This window comes from Manis javanica, chromosome 1, assembly GCF_040802235.1.
Source record: "Manis javanica isolate MJ-LG chromosome 1, MJ_LKY, whole genome shotgun sequence".
Taxonomy (NCBI): domain Eukaryota; kingdom Metazoa; phylum Chordata; class Mammalia; order Pholidota; family Manidae; genus Manis; species Manis javanica.
In genome coordinates, this window is record NC_133156.1 from 23,646,414 (window position 1) to 23,661,945 (window position 15,532).

Here is a 15,532-nt window from a genome sequence, read left to right on the forward strand (position 1 = left end):
AACAATTTGGAGGCATATGGTATGTGCTAAAAATGGAGAACTTTTCTAGGCATCAGGAGATTCAAAATTAATAAAGTAAGTACCTTTCCATAGGTGGGGCACAGTAAACTACAGGAAGAATGAAAATATCTCAAATTATAATAAATGCCATAAATACTACAATAGATGTATGCACAAGATGCTCTGCAAAGAAAAGAGAAGTTCATCCTCTGGAGTGGTCATGGAGGGATCAGTAAAGTTTGCAGAGAAATGATTTTTGAGATAAATATCACAGAACGATGAATTGCAAAATGAGAAAAATTGCATTTCGGACATACAGAACACGGCAAACTAATGTCTAAATGTCTTATTACCATAAAATGCGTGTTTCCCTGATGGAACACAGAGCAATTATAAGAAGTACAGGAGAACTGCCCACTGGCTATGCTTGATCTGAAATCACTTTGAATGATTTAGTTTCTTCATTTTCAATACCATATGTTACGCATCGATGAATATATCCATTTCTTAGCCATTTTATTTTGCAAGGACAGTTGGACTGTTTCCAGTTTTGTCCTTTTCTGAGTACTGTGTCTGTGATATCCTTGTCTGAGTCTCTTGGGGCACCTGGGTGTGCATTTCTACGGGAATCTGCGGATCTGTATCTAGAGGTAAAACTGCCAACCAATAAGGCTCCCAGAGCCTCAAGATTGGTAGGTCACAAATGACAAACTGTTTTCTAAAGCAGTTGCTCTAATTAAGAGTCCCACCCATGTGTGAGAGTTTGCACAGGTCCATAGCCTTGTCAAATAGTGTATGATTGTTTTTTTAAATTATAGCCATGCTGGTAACCTGTGTGCTATCTCATTGTAGTTTAAATTTGCATTTCCCTGATCACTAGTTAGATTTAATACTTTCTCAGATTTTTTTGGCTATTTGGATATCCTCTTATATTAAGAGTCTATTCAAGCTCTTGCTACTTTTTCTATTTACTGTTAATCTTTTCTTTGTTAATAAGTAGGACCACTCTCTCTCTAATATATATGTGTGTATATATATACATATATATAATGTATATAGATAATATAAATGTGCATAAATATAAATATAAAATACATATGTATTAGAGAGTATTAGGATGTATTCTAACTATAGACTTTGAAAGTTTTTGAAACATCTCCTCTGCAGCTTACTTTCATACTTTCTTAATAGTGACATTTTATCTTTCAACAGTTCCTAAGTTTAGTCTAGTTTCTCTCTCTTTTCTCTTATGAGTGATGCTTTTGTTTGTTGTTTTTGTATTTTCTTAAAATCTCTACCCCAAAGTCATAAGGACTTTCTCCTATATTCTGGAAATTTCCTTGGTTTACCTTTAATATGTAGCATAATCTACCTCTAAGTGACCATACTCAACGGTGCTCTGCGGTGCCACCAGGTCATAAATCAAGTGTCCATACGTGTGTGTGTGTGTCTGAGCTATCTGTTCTGCTCCATTGATCTAGGTTTCAGTCTGCCCTGATATCGTGCTGCTTAGAGTATTGCACCACTGTGAGTCTTGACACACAGACGAGTTCTCTCAATGTGTTCTCTTTCTTCAAAGCTGACTTGGCTGCCTCTTTCTCTCCTGCATTACCATGTGCCTTTCAGAAGCAACTTACCCATTTCTGCTCACATATACATGCACACTCCTGGATTTTTGTTGTTTTGAACCTATAGATGAATTTGAGGTAAGTGTTAACATCTTTAAAATAGTAAGTCTCCATTCATTTAAGTCTCTAATGTCTCTTAATAATTTTATATACTTTGCATAAATGTCTTGCAGATTTTTGTTAGTTTTATTCCTAAATATATGAAATAGTTGATGTGATAGTAAAGGGTATTTTTTAAACATTTCATTTTCTAATTGTTCGTTGCTGATATATAGAAATTAAATTGATTTTGTGGACACCTTGCTAAACTCACTAACACTAATAGTTTATTATTCTGGATTTTTTATGTTCACAACGTACCAGTCATGAATAATGACAGATTTATTTCTTCTCTTCCAATAATTATACAACTGATTTACTTGCCTTACTGAATTTGCTAAGCCCATCCACACAATGTTGAAGAAATGTAGTAATAGGGAATATTGCTGTGCTGTTCCTAGTCTCAAAGGGAAAGCCATAAATAATTCACCAGTGAGTATACTCTGTTATAGGTTTTTATAAATATCCTTAATTGAATCAAGTAAATTACCTTCTGTTTTCAGTTTGCATAGTTATTTTAAAGTCAGGATCTGATAGTTCTCTCACTGGAGCCTCTGTCATGAGCAGAGTTAAAGACAAGCGACAAACTGGGAGAGAAAATATCTGTGAGTTATACAACAGAGAGCTAACCTTCCCAGAGAATTCCGGTAACATTGCCAGATTCCATTTTCTCACACATATTAGAGCACTGTTCCAGGCCACTGCTGTCAGGAATGTAAGTTTTACCAGTCCATGAGCCTAAATAAATTAGGTTTTCACAAAGCTATATGCCTTCCTTTCAAAGGATTGTCTTTTCTTCTGTGGGTATGTTCTCTCTCATTTTAACAATAAAACACTATTTTTCTAACAAACCATTATTATAAAACACAGTCACTCAGGGTTTTTTAATGTTCTTATTTGCAAAACTAAAAATTAGTAACTTTTTGCAGGTCCCTCTAACTTCTTCAGTTCATCCTATTGGTGTCAGAAACCTCGGACCTCATCTGTGTATCGGTGACCCTCAAAGAACTGGCAAAGGAAAGGAAGCCAGAGCATTACGGAGAAAAGGGGTGGTGATAAGGGAACCTTTGGAGATTATGGAGAAACAGGAAGTAAAGCAAGGCTGTGCAACACCACGAAGCCAGGGCAGAGAAGGATTTCTACTTGGTGACTGCGTTTGGCTGCGTTAGCGCTGCAGAGAACTCTGAAATGCTTACTGTATTTAGTAACAAAGAGGATATTAGTGCTTCTGGTGTGAAGAATGACAGCAGAGCAGCAGGGCCAAGACAGAATGCTTTTCAGAAGAAAAAAGGGTGGTGAGGACGTGGAGACACTGACTTGACTGATTTTTGGGGGGAATTTACTTTTGAAAGGAGAGATGTGTGCCTCTGTCCTCGTGTGGACAGAGTAGGATTTGAGTTGATTGGCTGCTTGCTTGCTTGAGTGGTTGGCTGGTTTAGTTGGTTGACTGGAGGAGATTGAATAAGATTAATGTTAACAGAAAATCCCTTAAGGGGAAAGACAGGAGTATTAAAAATGTAAGAGGTAAAGGAAATAATTAGCAGAAGAGAGATTCTGAGAAGAGGCAGTTACATGGAATGCAGAACACAGAGGAGAGGCTACACTGAGGGCAGAAAGGGAGACCTGTGTCCTTGGTCCACCAGAAAAGATGCTTCCAGAACTCCAGCCAATACTGTGCAGTGTCTGCAAGGCTCAGCACTAGTCCATCAGTGTGAAGGGGTCCCATGCCCGTGTCAGGTCCACCGAAGACTGGGATGCACATAAATCTGTAATCCAATGAGACTCGAATTGGGGAGAATGACCACCAAGAGGAATAATAGCCAGTGAAAGTCCCTTGGGATGGGGCAGTCAATGAATCCGAGAGGGATAAAGGGAGAGGCAAAGAGCACAACTGTCCCCTTCTGTCCTCTCCACATTTCCCATCAGGCTGCACCCTGTCCCCTGCACAGACACCCTCCCCATATCCACCTAACCTTCACATGCCACAGCGATCATTCTCTGAGTTCATTGTGCTCAGGCAGCTTGTAGGAAGAATGTAGTCTCTCAGACTCAAACAGAACAAGACAGGTGTTTGAAGACTAAAAGGAAAGCTTTCAGCTAAAAGAAAGCATCTCTCAAGGTGAAGTGTATACAGTTTCCTGGTCAGTAAAAGAGATCGTTTGGTTAGACAAGCATTCCTTGTGCCCTTATGTGGATTTATGTGTGATCCACATAAATGCACCAGCCTAGGGGAGACATGGGGCTGAAATCTACCCCTGGTGAGAATGATATTGACAATTTGAAATTCACCTGTTTTCTACTATCAGTCAACATGTATCCAGCCCATACTTTATTCCACATAGGTATGTATCATTACCATCAATCAGTTTGTCTAAACATCAGACAATATCTGAAGAGGGAGATGAGATGACAGTTTTCTGAGAAAATCTGTGAGTAGAAGAAGCCTGAGGGAAATTGACAGGCATTTGGCTTGTCCTGAAAAATATGATAGAAATGGGGCTTGGTGACCTTCCTCGAAGGCAGGCATCTTTGAAATGGGAAGGAGGTGGGGTAAAAGTATGCATGAAATGGGGTCTGGATCTTGTACTTACTGACTGATGTGGCCACGCAATCCTGTCAGGGCAAACAGTAGAATAAAGGTGTAAGTTTTCTAAGCTGAGGAAACAACACATAAGAGGCCAATTCCTCTCCACTCACCATCACATAAAAGCTTTCTTAGCAATACTTTATTGGTTTCCTTCACAGAAACAGTGAATCATCTGCCCCACCATGGTGGGCTTTCAGTGAGGCTCAGACATGTCCACAAAGTGGGACGGTCTCCAGTGGGTGGACTCGAATGAGCTGGATCGCCTTTGCTTCTTGTGGGGGCTGCACTGAATGGTGTGCCTTCCCCTCTTAGAGATCCTGTGTCCCAGGTGGGAATAGATGTTGTCTGACCCTTGACCTAGCACCTAGAGGGCATTCGGTTAACATTTGCTTGACTCTAAATGAGCGGTTTCCCTGGTGCTGCTCTTTCAAGAGCGACTGGCTCTCTGGCATCCATGGCAGAGGCTTCATCTGCATCTGAACAGGACCGAACTCCGCTAGGAGTGGTGCACTCTGGGAAATGGCCTCCCTGGCCTGGACCCTCTGTGGTCCCCAAATCCCTGGGGCCATGGGGTCGTCGTCTCTGGCATCACTGTGGAGAGAGACTCAGCCAGAACATCAGGCTGATGGGTAAAGGCTTTGGCCAGCTGTAAGCAGGACTAACCCTGGAAGAGAATCAGAGAAAGCAAAGAAGGGCATGTACATCTCCTTGAATTCTTAAACTGAGAACCTAAAAAGTCGTTCTCACCTATTGTTTCCCAGTAACACAAGGAAAGTGTTGGTGGGCAGGAAAAAAACTGTCCTTGGGCAGCAGCCCAGCAGGCTTCAAAAAGCTATCAAAGAGTCATTTTAAGTCCCTTTGCACAGACATGTCCAGAATATTGACTATAAGAGAGAAGAAGAGAGACTATTCCTGAGTGATTTTCTCCAGTGCTCACACCTCCCCTCGGCTGTGTGTTCGGCAGGGGCCCCACAGAAATTGCTGCGGAGACTATCAACATAGTTTTAATGTAGGCATCCTCGATTTTTATAACCCCCAACTTTCCATAAAAGCTCATTTTTTCCATTCCCACAGATGGCAGGAAGAATAGATAGCCGAATATACCCTTCACAGATGTCTATTGATTCTTTTTCATTATGTGCCAAATACAGCAGGGATTTTTAATTATTTTTAAATTGTATGACAGAACAGAATGATAAATGGAATAAATAGAAGACTAAACAATATTTTGTCATCGGAATAAAAATGTAAGCCTGAAATTTTGGGAGGTTTAAATCTTGTAAGGGCCTCTTCCTTTGATTCCTCTTTTATTCCTAAAGGATCCATTAATTCATTCATTAATTTAAAAAGTTATTGAGCATCATGTACCCAGGCCTAAGTTACAGGATGGGGATTTAGGATGCAGAGGGCGAGGGGTAGGGGATAGATTTCATGTATTTACTTTCAATTCATATAAAATTTAAACCTTAAGATGTCTTCAGGAAGATTTTCTGGGGTGAAAGTGGGGAATTATGAGAAACGCAATGGACAAACTCTGCGCATGGCCAGTCTTCCTCCTCCCCTCCCTCACGCATCCTTTCTAGGTGTGACCCAGGTTTCCCACAGAAAAAGAAACTATCTTGATCCCTCTCATCTGTAACAGTTGAATGTTTGTTTCCCCCTAAGTGAGTCTGTCGCTGGGAGATGGGCATTACTTGGATCCAGCCCTCAAAGAACTCAAGGTTATCTTCATGGTAAATCTCATAAGGGAACACAAAATACTGTCTTCAAAATTCCTTATAAGGCCTCAGCCTTCTATTGCAAAATTGTCTTTGATCAAACGTTTGAGCAATTTTTCTGGATCGTTAAGAAAGTATTATTATTAAAGGTTCATGAGGACATTTTCATTGCTTATTTATCATTAAAAGACCCCCATTAATTTTCAAAAGAGAGTTGAGGCTGTTTAAAACAGAAGCTGTAATGTCCTAGGGCAGTTAAGAGAGAAAAACGTGGGGAAGTAGAGGAAGCTTTATTACAGCTCCTTTTATTTTTTCATAGAGGTCACAAAACATGGTGCAATGCTAAGGCGCAGCAAGCCTCCCTCTGCACCACACCTTCCTTAAGTCCTCTTTTCTGAGCTTGTGCTGAAATTGCCTGTATGACAAGGTTAACTGAGAGCCCGGCAGTCTCCAGTACTTCACAAGCCTTAGCTTGGCCAGCTCCTGAAACATACTCATATGGGAGATCTTATCATTACTTTATTTTAAATATGAGAAAACAAAAGTTTAGAGATCAAGTATCTTGCTCAAAGTCACACCACTAGTGAGTGGCAGACAGAGAGAATTCTAATCCAGGCAGGTCTGATAATTTCCAGAGCACTTCATTAAGGTACATTTTTGAATAGTAGGTCACAGATCAACATAGCAGCCTATGAGTCCTTTTCAACTGAGTAAGTCAGAAGAGCAATGATCAGAGCACATCCCACATAGTAAAAGGCAAGAAGTATTTGAGAAATTGTTTTTAGTGGTGTGCATGTGCGAGCTTGCTTATTTGTGATACAAAACTTATTTCTAACTGTGAGTAACTCTCTTTAAAAAATTCCAAAACTGTTGCACTGAGATGTATTGATTCTCATTCATTCATGTCCCAAACATAGAAGGACTACTAGTTTTTATGACTCTGCTCTCTACAGAAATCTTTACACAAAAGAAATTAAGAGATTTAAAAATCTAAGACTCAGTATGCTTCTTGCTGGGTGAATAGGCTTCACAAGCCAAACTCCACAGGCGTGCAGCTGAGGGTCCCTAAAATAGTCACACCTGACTGGTCTCTAGTGCCTAGTTGCTGGTAGTAAATCATTCATCTGTCACTCCCTTAGAAGCAGAGAAAATGTTTTTTGCTTTTGTAAGAACAAAAATCCAGTGGATAGAAAGCATAGGCCACATCCCCACTTAGGAAAGGCCTAGCAGATGCATCAGCTTCTGGGGGACAGTGTCACTGTCACATTGACTGTCCTCCGGAGAGGGCCAGACTCCCCTTCTTTGCATTTATGGGATTTTGAGGGTCATTACGACTCAAGGTCTAAAGCTCAAGTAATGAGATCACTACTCTTCCTCTCTAATGAAATCACTAAAAGCTTAACATGCACATGTAGCTCAGACATGTCTTTAGTGCCTATATGAAATTCCTGCCTTGTGATAAGGGGCATTATTTGCTAACCAACAAGGGCCATCAGGCTCCACTATCTTTAGGAAAGCCTGGTAGCCTGCCTGGGTGGGGCAGCAGACCACTCCACGTCAGCATTTTCTTGAAGGACCCAGATGTAACAAGGGCATTTCCCGAAGAACCAGAGTCAGAAGTGCCGTCATAGTCTCAGGCTTCATTTTATCATCTTTCCATGGAAGTAATAACACCAACCACACAAAATTGCTATTAAGATTAAAGTGAGATAATTAGGATATGCCCAGTACAAAGTAGATGGTGCTCCACGAAGGTTTGTTCTCTATCTTTCCACTATATTAACAAACATCTTACCATTGACTCAAGGAAATTTCTGGCCATGATTCAGGGGCATGGTTAGGAACTTTGCAAACACCCCTCTCTTCCTTCAATTACTCATAATGACCTGTAGCCATGCCTGAGTCTACAGTCTCTTTAAATCAGCTTCTGTGACATTTCACCTTGTCCCCCTTTTTTAAAACTACGTGACTTCCACAATTTTAGTATTTACAAAGAAGATACCTCTTTATTTTCTGAAAAGTACTGTTACAAAATTGAAAGACTGTCTCTTACGTCTAAATGTCTGGCATGTTTTGGTCATCCTATCCACAGAGCAGGACATGTTCTCAGTGCTAGTTATATGTCCTTACCGCATTCCTTCATTCAACCCAGCAGTTGTTCAACTCTTGTCTTCTCTTACGTTCTCAATACAGAGACTGTTGTCAGTTCATACTCATAGGGGACATATGCTTCTTGAAATGTAGGTTCCTGACTCAGTTGATGTCTTCAGAGCAGAGTGGTTAAGAGTGGGTCTCTGGGACTGGGGATGGGGGTGATTTAAACCAGCCATATGTGACTTTCAAGATGGGTGATGGCATTCGACCTCCTTACTCCTGAAACATAAAGGACAGTATCACCCAGACGTGGATGAAATAATAGCTGAGATAACCAATTATGCAAAGGCCTGGCACACGGTAAACTCAGTGAGTGTCAGATATTATTACTATTAGCTCTCCTTATTCAGAGGTGGTTCTGCACTCCTAATTCATGCTTCAGCCGGCCTTTTGCCTATGCGTCTATTATTATATGTCACCTCAAATCCTTGTAAAGGACTAATTAGTAAGCAAATCCCTCTGTTCGATTCTGCTAGCTTTGATTTCATACAAAAGTAGCACAGTAGCTTGGGTTTTGTTTACTATTGCCTTCATCAAGTGGAGTCAAAATGGGCCTTGACTCCATTGCTGGTACGGCTGGTGTTGGGTTCATGATGGTGATTGGGTAGAACGTTCTAATTAAGAATTTCAAAGAAATTGTGCACTGAGAATAACATGAGACAGATTCAACACAGAGTGTTCCTGGGGAAGTAAAATGAATGGGTCACCATGACAAGAGCTCAGCCATATTAGCACTTTCTTGCTATTACATGACATTTTGGTCCCCTTTCCCTTAGATTTTGCACTGACTGAAGGCGGTACAGTCACTCCTTTGTGCACAAAAGGATATTTTTCCCTGCGGGAATCTGACCAAGTGCCTGCCCCGCGTATTCCACTGTGACGCGCGTGAACGACTGCGGGAACGGGGCTGACGAGGGCAACTGCGGTGAGTCCGCCTGATACCTGCACACGGAACAGTAATGCTCCCCCGGCAGCGGGGCGGATCTGCTCTTCTATAGGGAACACAAGTAATTGATCCCTGATTGATTTGTCGTGATGACCTGAATTTTCATAAAGGTTGCTGAAACCAGAAATACAGTATTATAAAATATATTATAAAATACAGAACAACAAGTATAAAATACAGTATTGTAGAATTAAAAATATTTTATAAAAATTGAAGTTGTATTTTGAAATCTCCTTGGATCCCCAGATTTTGATTTTAAATGGCTTCCTGTGGCTACCTCCTTAAGGAATTACTAATATGGTTCAGTTGCAAGAATATCCTAATCCCACCCTGAGAATGAATTCATTGACGAGGTGTCCCCTCCTCATGTGCCCTGACCCGGAAGCTCCCCATCAGTCTAGGATGAGCACCTGGTCTGTGGCCACAGCATCCTAGTGTATCTGCTGTGATGTACTAAGGACCTTCTTGTCTTTTCACATACTTATCTCACTAGACATGGGTTCCTCGAGAAGAGTTTATTTGTTCCTGATTTGTTTTGCTGTCCCAGAGCCTAAAACAATGACGTCCATCTCAGGTTCTCAATCGGTGATAGGGGGCAGCCCTCTGGATGCCCATGGGCAAGTCAATCAAGCTCCTGGCCTTTCCTCCTCATGGCACGGGGATCAGAGATTCTGCAGGCTTATCTGCCTCATGAGGATATTCTGAATGCAAATTAGATAATTCCTACAAAGGCATCAAATTAAATCATTTAAAAAACCATTGAAAGTATTATAAGACAGAAATTAATTAAAGATCGCAGGGCTCAAAGGCACCTGTGGACAACATTTTAAACTGACTTTTCTGTCTGTGTGGACTTTGCTATCATACATACAATGTGTATACCTTTTTAAGAGCATATGGTAAAGTAATTATACTTCAAATGATGCCTCCTTTTCAAAATGAATATGACTTTATTGCAAAAAAAAGGAAAAGAACCTTGGCAAATAAGCAAAATCATATCTTCTGACAAATTAAGAAAATATTATTTCTTTCAACAGGAATGGATAGCCTTCATGAAAAGGAATTTCATTTTTGCTTTATTAAAAAGATCAGGAGACATGACTTTTATCAGAACTCATTACATCTATCAATGTAATATGTAATGCTTATGCATTTGACAAAACAGAATTCAGATTATATTGTATTATTCTGAGGACCTCAAAATTAAGATAATTTAAAATGTCAGCATAGAAATAGGTGGACAGTTTCCAAGATGGATACGTGTATGTAAAATAATTACTGATTTACATTGTATATTTTCAAGATAAATACATTTGAAATATTTGTAACTGCGAAAAAGGGGGAAAACTCCAAATGTTTTACCTAGCTCTTTGTCCCTTACCATTGATGGTTATTAATACTTAAACAAATTTTTAATTGATTTCATTATCAAATTTTTATACTTTTGCTTTGTAGATTGATATTTGGTTTACTAGAATAACTGACACATATTCATAACTATTTCACAGGAGACACAAGTGGATGGGCAACTATATTTGGCACAGTCCATGGAAATGCTAATAATGTGACATTAAACACAGGAGTGCTGTAAGTGGTATTGGTTCAAAGACTCAGTATCAGCTTTGCAAGCAACACGGTTTGTGGCTTATGGATTTATATGGGGTAGTGTGATAAATTCCCTTTAGAATTTCAATATCAGTTCAGTGTATTTCAAGAGTCGACTCATCTGTTGTTTGCCCATAGGCTGAAAAGAAAGAAGAAAAAAGACATTCTCAATTCATGATCATTTTATGTATTAGTCTATCATTGCAAGAATATATAGGCATTGAATGATTGTGACAAATAATAAAGATCTTATTCCCTCTAATTATTTCCTTCAATAAAGATATTGAGCACTAACTACTTTCCAGCCCCTACATCAGACACTGAGACTACCGTAAGATGGTGGGTCCCAATCCACAAATACATAGTTCACATTGCAGTAAGAAAGACAAATCCTTACAGAGGCAGGGAAGGATACAACTATTAAATGCTAAATTGGAAGATTTTATGTTTGCACAGGCAACGTGGACGCCCACTGTGTAGAAATGATAGCCCTGCTGGGAGTGGGGGAAAGATCCACAGAAAAGATGACAGTGAGATGGACTTTGAAATCCTTAGATGGAGGGAAGGGGTAGGAGGTAACAGGATGAGCAGGAAAGCAAGCAGCCAGGAAAGTGCTGGAATGGGGAAGGTAAAGAACATGGTTCCTCCATGCCTTTGGCAATGGTTCTGAGTGCACGAGGTGAAGGACATGAAACCCAGAGAGGGGGCCAGCCCCTACAGGGGCTCTGGGTACACACTTTGGAGATTGGCCTTGATGCTGGAGATAGAAATATGTTTATGTATATACATGTATTATATATATGTCTACTGTGAATATAGACATAGTTATGTAGAGTTGCATATATGTTTTTTATATACACATTAGTAATTAACATATGATTACATACATAATGTATATATGTATTTAAATACTGCATTGACAATATCTTACATACTTTATAATACCAGTTTAATAAATTACCACTTATTATAGACTTATTCACAAGTATATCATGTATAAATTTAGAAATGAAGAAGATTAGAAACAGAACAGAACTGGAAGTCCCTAATATTCTCTCCCTGATGCCTAACAGATGTCCCATGTGGCCGTCACTTGCTGTACACAGTGGGCAGCCCCCCCAAGTCGTGTGCTTATTTTCTTTCAATCAGGAGGAGAAGCTACAGGATAAGAAATATATGTGAAAATGATCCCTCTCACCCAGAATTGTAGAGAATGAGTTAGGATGGTGGTTTTCTCCTCTGGGACAATTTGTGCCCCTAGAGAACATCTATTTATCCGGTAAATAGAAGTCTGCAACCTCAAGGTTTTAATCTAATAACCACTATTTTCAATTCCAATATATGTTAAAGTAATACATTTTGAACTTATCTTTAGGAAGCTGAGCCTACCTAGCATAAACCTATAAACAACATTGACTATTTCCCCAAAACTTTGTATGCTAAAATGTGTCTTTTGAATTGAGCAGGCATTCAAAATAAGTGTGTTGAATTTACTAAAATTCAGTGAAGTTAACTTTTTAAAATAAAGTTTAAAAGTGATCTAGAAGAAGCAGAGCAACTTGAGGGAACTTATAATCAGATTTCAACAAATTTAAAAAGTTAAAATTTGAAAATAATTCTCATTTTTCTTAGTGCCATCAAAACAAATACCCCATAGAATCAGAGACAAAATCAAATGCTCCATTAGTATAGCCTGGTCATTCTCTCTGCCGAACACACACACATACACACAAACACACAAACACATCCACACCAAGTGACTGTCCCATGGAGTGACTTGGCCTGGTTTCTCCACAGATTCTTCACACCTTTATATGCCATTATTTCCATAATTATGTAAGTTTCTTCAGAGTAAATTCTGAAACATTCTTCTTTCTTCTGAATGCTTCATATAGCTGGATCTAAGTTTTTCTCTCAACTTTACAGCTTCTCTACAACTTGTATGACCTACTTTAACTTCCTAGCCAGGAAAAACAAGAACCAAAATGACAGGGTATCTGACTTTTTATTTTAATAAGGCGCAATGGTGTCTATTGTAAAAAACCTGCAACTTCACACAGCTCTAAGAGGTTTGAAATTGGGGAAAAGAACTGAACTGAATTTAAATTAACAGTATTTATTGAGCAAGTTCTTGTGTGCCATTCAATTAAATCAAATTGCCTCAATTATACCCATTCAAGTTTAAAGATTATACCATAGAGATACACGCAATTACCATAACATTTTTCATTGAGGAAAACTTAATCTTACTTTACTAGATACTTTTCTGATATTTAAATTTTTCTGTGGCTTCTTTTCTAATCACTTATTATATGCCTATGAAATAACCCCCTGGAAGCTAGAACGGAGATGAACACCACATCAGTCTATATTTGACTAGGAAAGGATTCTGACTGTGTTTTTATCATAGGGCTGAGTTAGTCCTTTTAACAAGACATAAATGTCATATACATTCAATGCAAAGAGAACAACATCAGTTCTTAGAGACAAAAGTCATAATTAAAGCAAAGTATTTTTGCCCTAGTGAAATCTCACTCTTTTTGCCCCTAGTTCTAGACCAGTTTCCACAGCGCTGTGGACTGCAAAGAAACTGAGCTGGAATGCATGGATGCTGGCTTAAAGTTCGTGCCCCTGACTTCCAGCAATGCCACATTACTGTGAGTAGATGTCAAATCCCTCATGCTATTTGCCCCTAAAGTCATATGAAAGCCATGTAACCTGATCCAGTGTGTCTTTGTTCTGTTGTTATGCTACTTGTATATTGGCAAAATAACAGCACCTGCTTTTAAGACCCACCAGCCATCAGAGAATTCCAGTCCTTCTCCAGGGAAAAAAACGTATTCAACTACTCTATGTTGAATTAGCCAGGTTATGCTTTAGTTCACAGATGTCCGGAGTTCTTATTTTTAATTGCTTTCTGATGTATGTATTCATTAGGAAAATGCCAGATCTGTACACACTAAAAAGAAAACTCAAAAAGGGAAGAATACTCACATAGTTGATCTCATTTTTAATGGTGGCCAAGACTGCAGAGATATAACGAGCTATGAAACTAGCTATGTCATCATCCTGTGAGTTTTTCTGTGCTGTGCTGAAAAAAACCTTTTGAGAGCCTCAGGAATTTCAGTCATGTCATAATTTGGGCATGCGTGAGTTGGTTAGGATTTGTGGACTTTTTGGTTTTGTTAAGTAAGAGTAAAAAAAGTTAAATCACTGTAGACATTCCACACTATTATCTAGCTGACTAGACTTGTCAAATGTTTGCAAACTGCTTTAATTGTGCTTCCTAAGCTTTTTTCTTCTGCCATGATAAAGTTTTAAGTTACTTTGTTTTTTTTCAAGTGTGTGTTAAGTAGCTTGGAACATCACCAGATATTTTCTTTCTCAAGCACAGTTTTCTAAGGAAGAGTTTTGGTTGGTCATAACAACCATAATGAAGTCTGCTTTACATGTTATTTTAGGTCTCTTAAGAAAAAAAAATTCAGTCTTCCAGATAAAGTTTAATCAAATACACAGAACTTAAAACAGATGTAAGTAGCTATTAATAGTGTTTTTTAGGGGAGGAAATCCTTGTGAGTTGTTTTGTTTAAGATGTTTTTGATCCTAAAGTAAAATGAAATACAATGTTGATTACCTTTATCATTAAATAAATTTTTCTAAATATAGTGAAGATTAGAAAAGAAAGCATTGAAAAGTAGTACCTTTACATTTCATAACATAGCTGAGCTAATTTTGAGTTAAACTACTTTTATAGAGTTAAGAGTTAGAGAAACAGGCATTTTAATAAGAAAACACATAGTTAAATGCATTTCTCCAAAATATTTGGAAAATGACATTGCAGATTCAGAGACATTCAGATGCACTTTTTAACTTCAACGAAAAATGTTAGCATAGGCAAGAATGATCAGATCATTTAAAAACGACATGACAGGCTACAGGCTGTCTCCCAATAGGAGCAAAAACACAATCTGAGTGAAATCAGGGATAAGAGATATATCGGAGGAAATAAAATGTTAATAAATTGGTTCCAGTCAGCAGTGAAAAAATGGTAATCAGTAATGAACAAAGTGTCAAAAATGTTGCCCAATATCATCCTGGAAAGCAAGCCAGGGGTCAGAGGTATATGACCTAGAGACAGCCTCTATGGGGGGACAGGGATGGACTGTAATTGTCACAATTTACATAACTGTGTCTTGATAGAGAGTCGTTGCTTTGATTGCCAGCTCACCAAAACAACTTTATGATAACTACATTAACTTTCCAAATTACTCATACTAACATATTTGGGAAACATTCTTATTTGTGGAATAAGATAGTTCCCATTTGAGTAAAGAAAAATGAGATTATTCAAACTTTTATGAGTTTGACTACTGTGTATCAGTCCCTCTATGCCCAGTCACTCTGGGTTAATGGAGAGATCAAGTTTCTATACTTGCCAAGATGGTCATTAGAGTAGACTTAAAAATTAGCCAAGTTACGCTGTAGAAGGCCCCTTGGCAGGGCCATCAGCTTATTTTATCCATCAACTTTTGGCACAGAGGAAGAGTTTTTAGAAATGTGGAATATGTCAAAACCAGGAATGAAAAAAAGTCTGATCCTTTGCTGATACTGGACAAACATGTTTGGTTTTCAGATCCCACCGACAGCTGCGTGTGCTGTTCATGAATCCAGGTCCCAGAATCCCCAGTACAAGAAAGGGAGTCATTGATGTAGGTCCGATTAGTGAAGGTAGAATTTTATGTGAACATAGATAACCATGCCTGGGTTTGACTATAGCCTGTGTGAATTTCATCTG

At 38.8% G+C, this 15,532-nt stretch overlaps 1 pseudogene; it reads left to right on the forward strand.

Annotated features, from left to right (window-relative positions):
- Positions 1–1,256: 1,256 nt before the first annotated feature.
- The window catches only part of LOC140845743 (relaxin receptor 2-like), a 43,962-nt pseudogene continuing 29,686 nt past the window's right edge, over positions 1,257–15,532 (forward strand).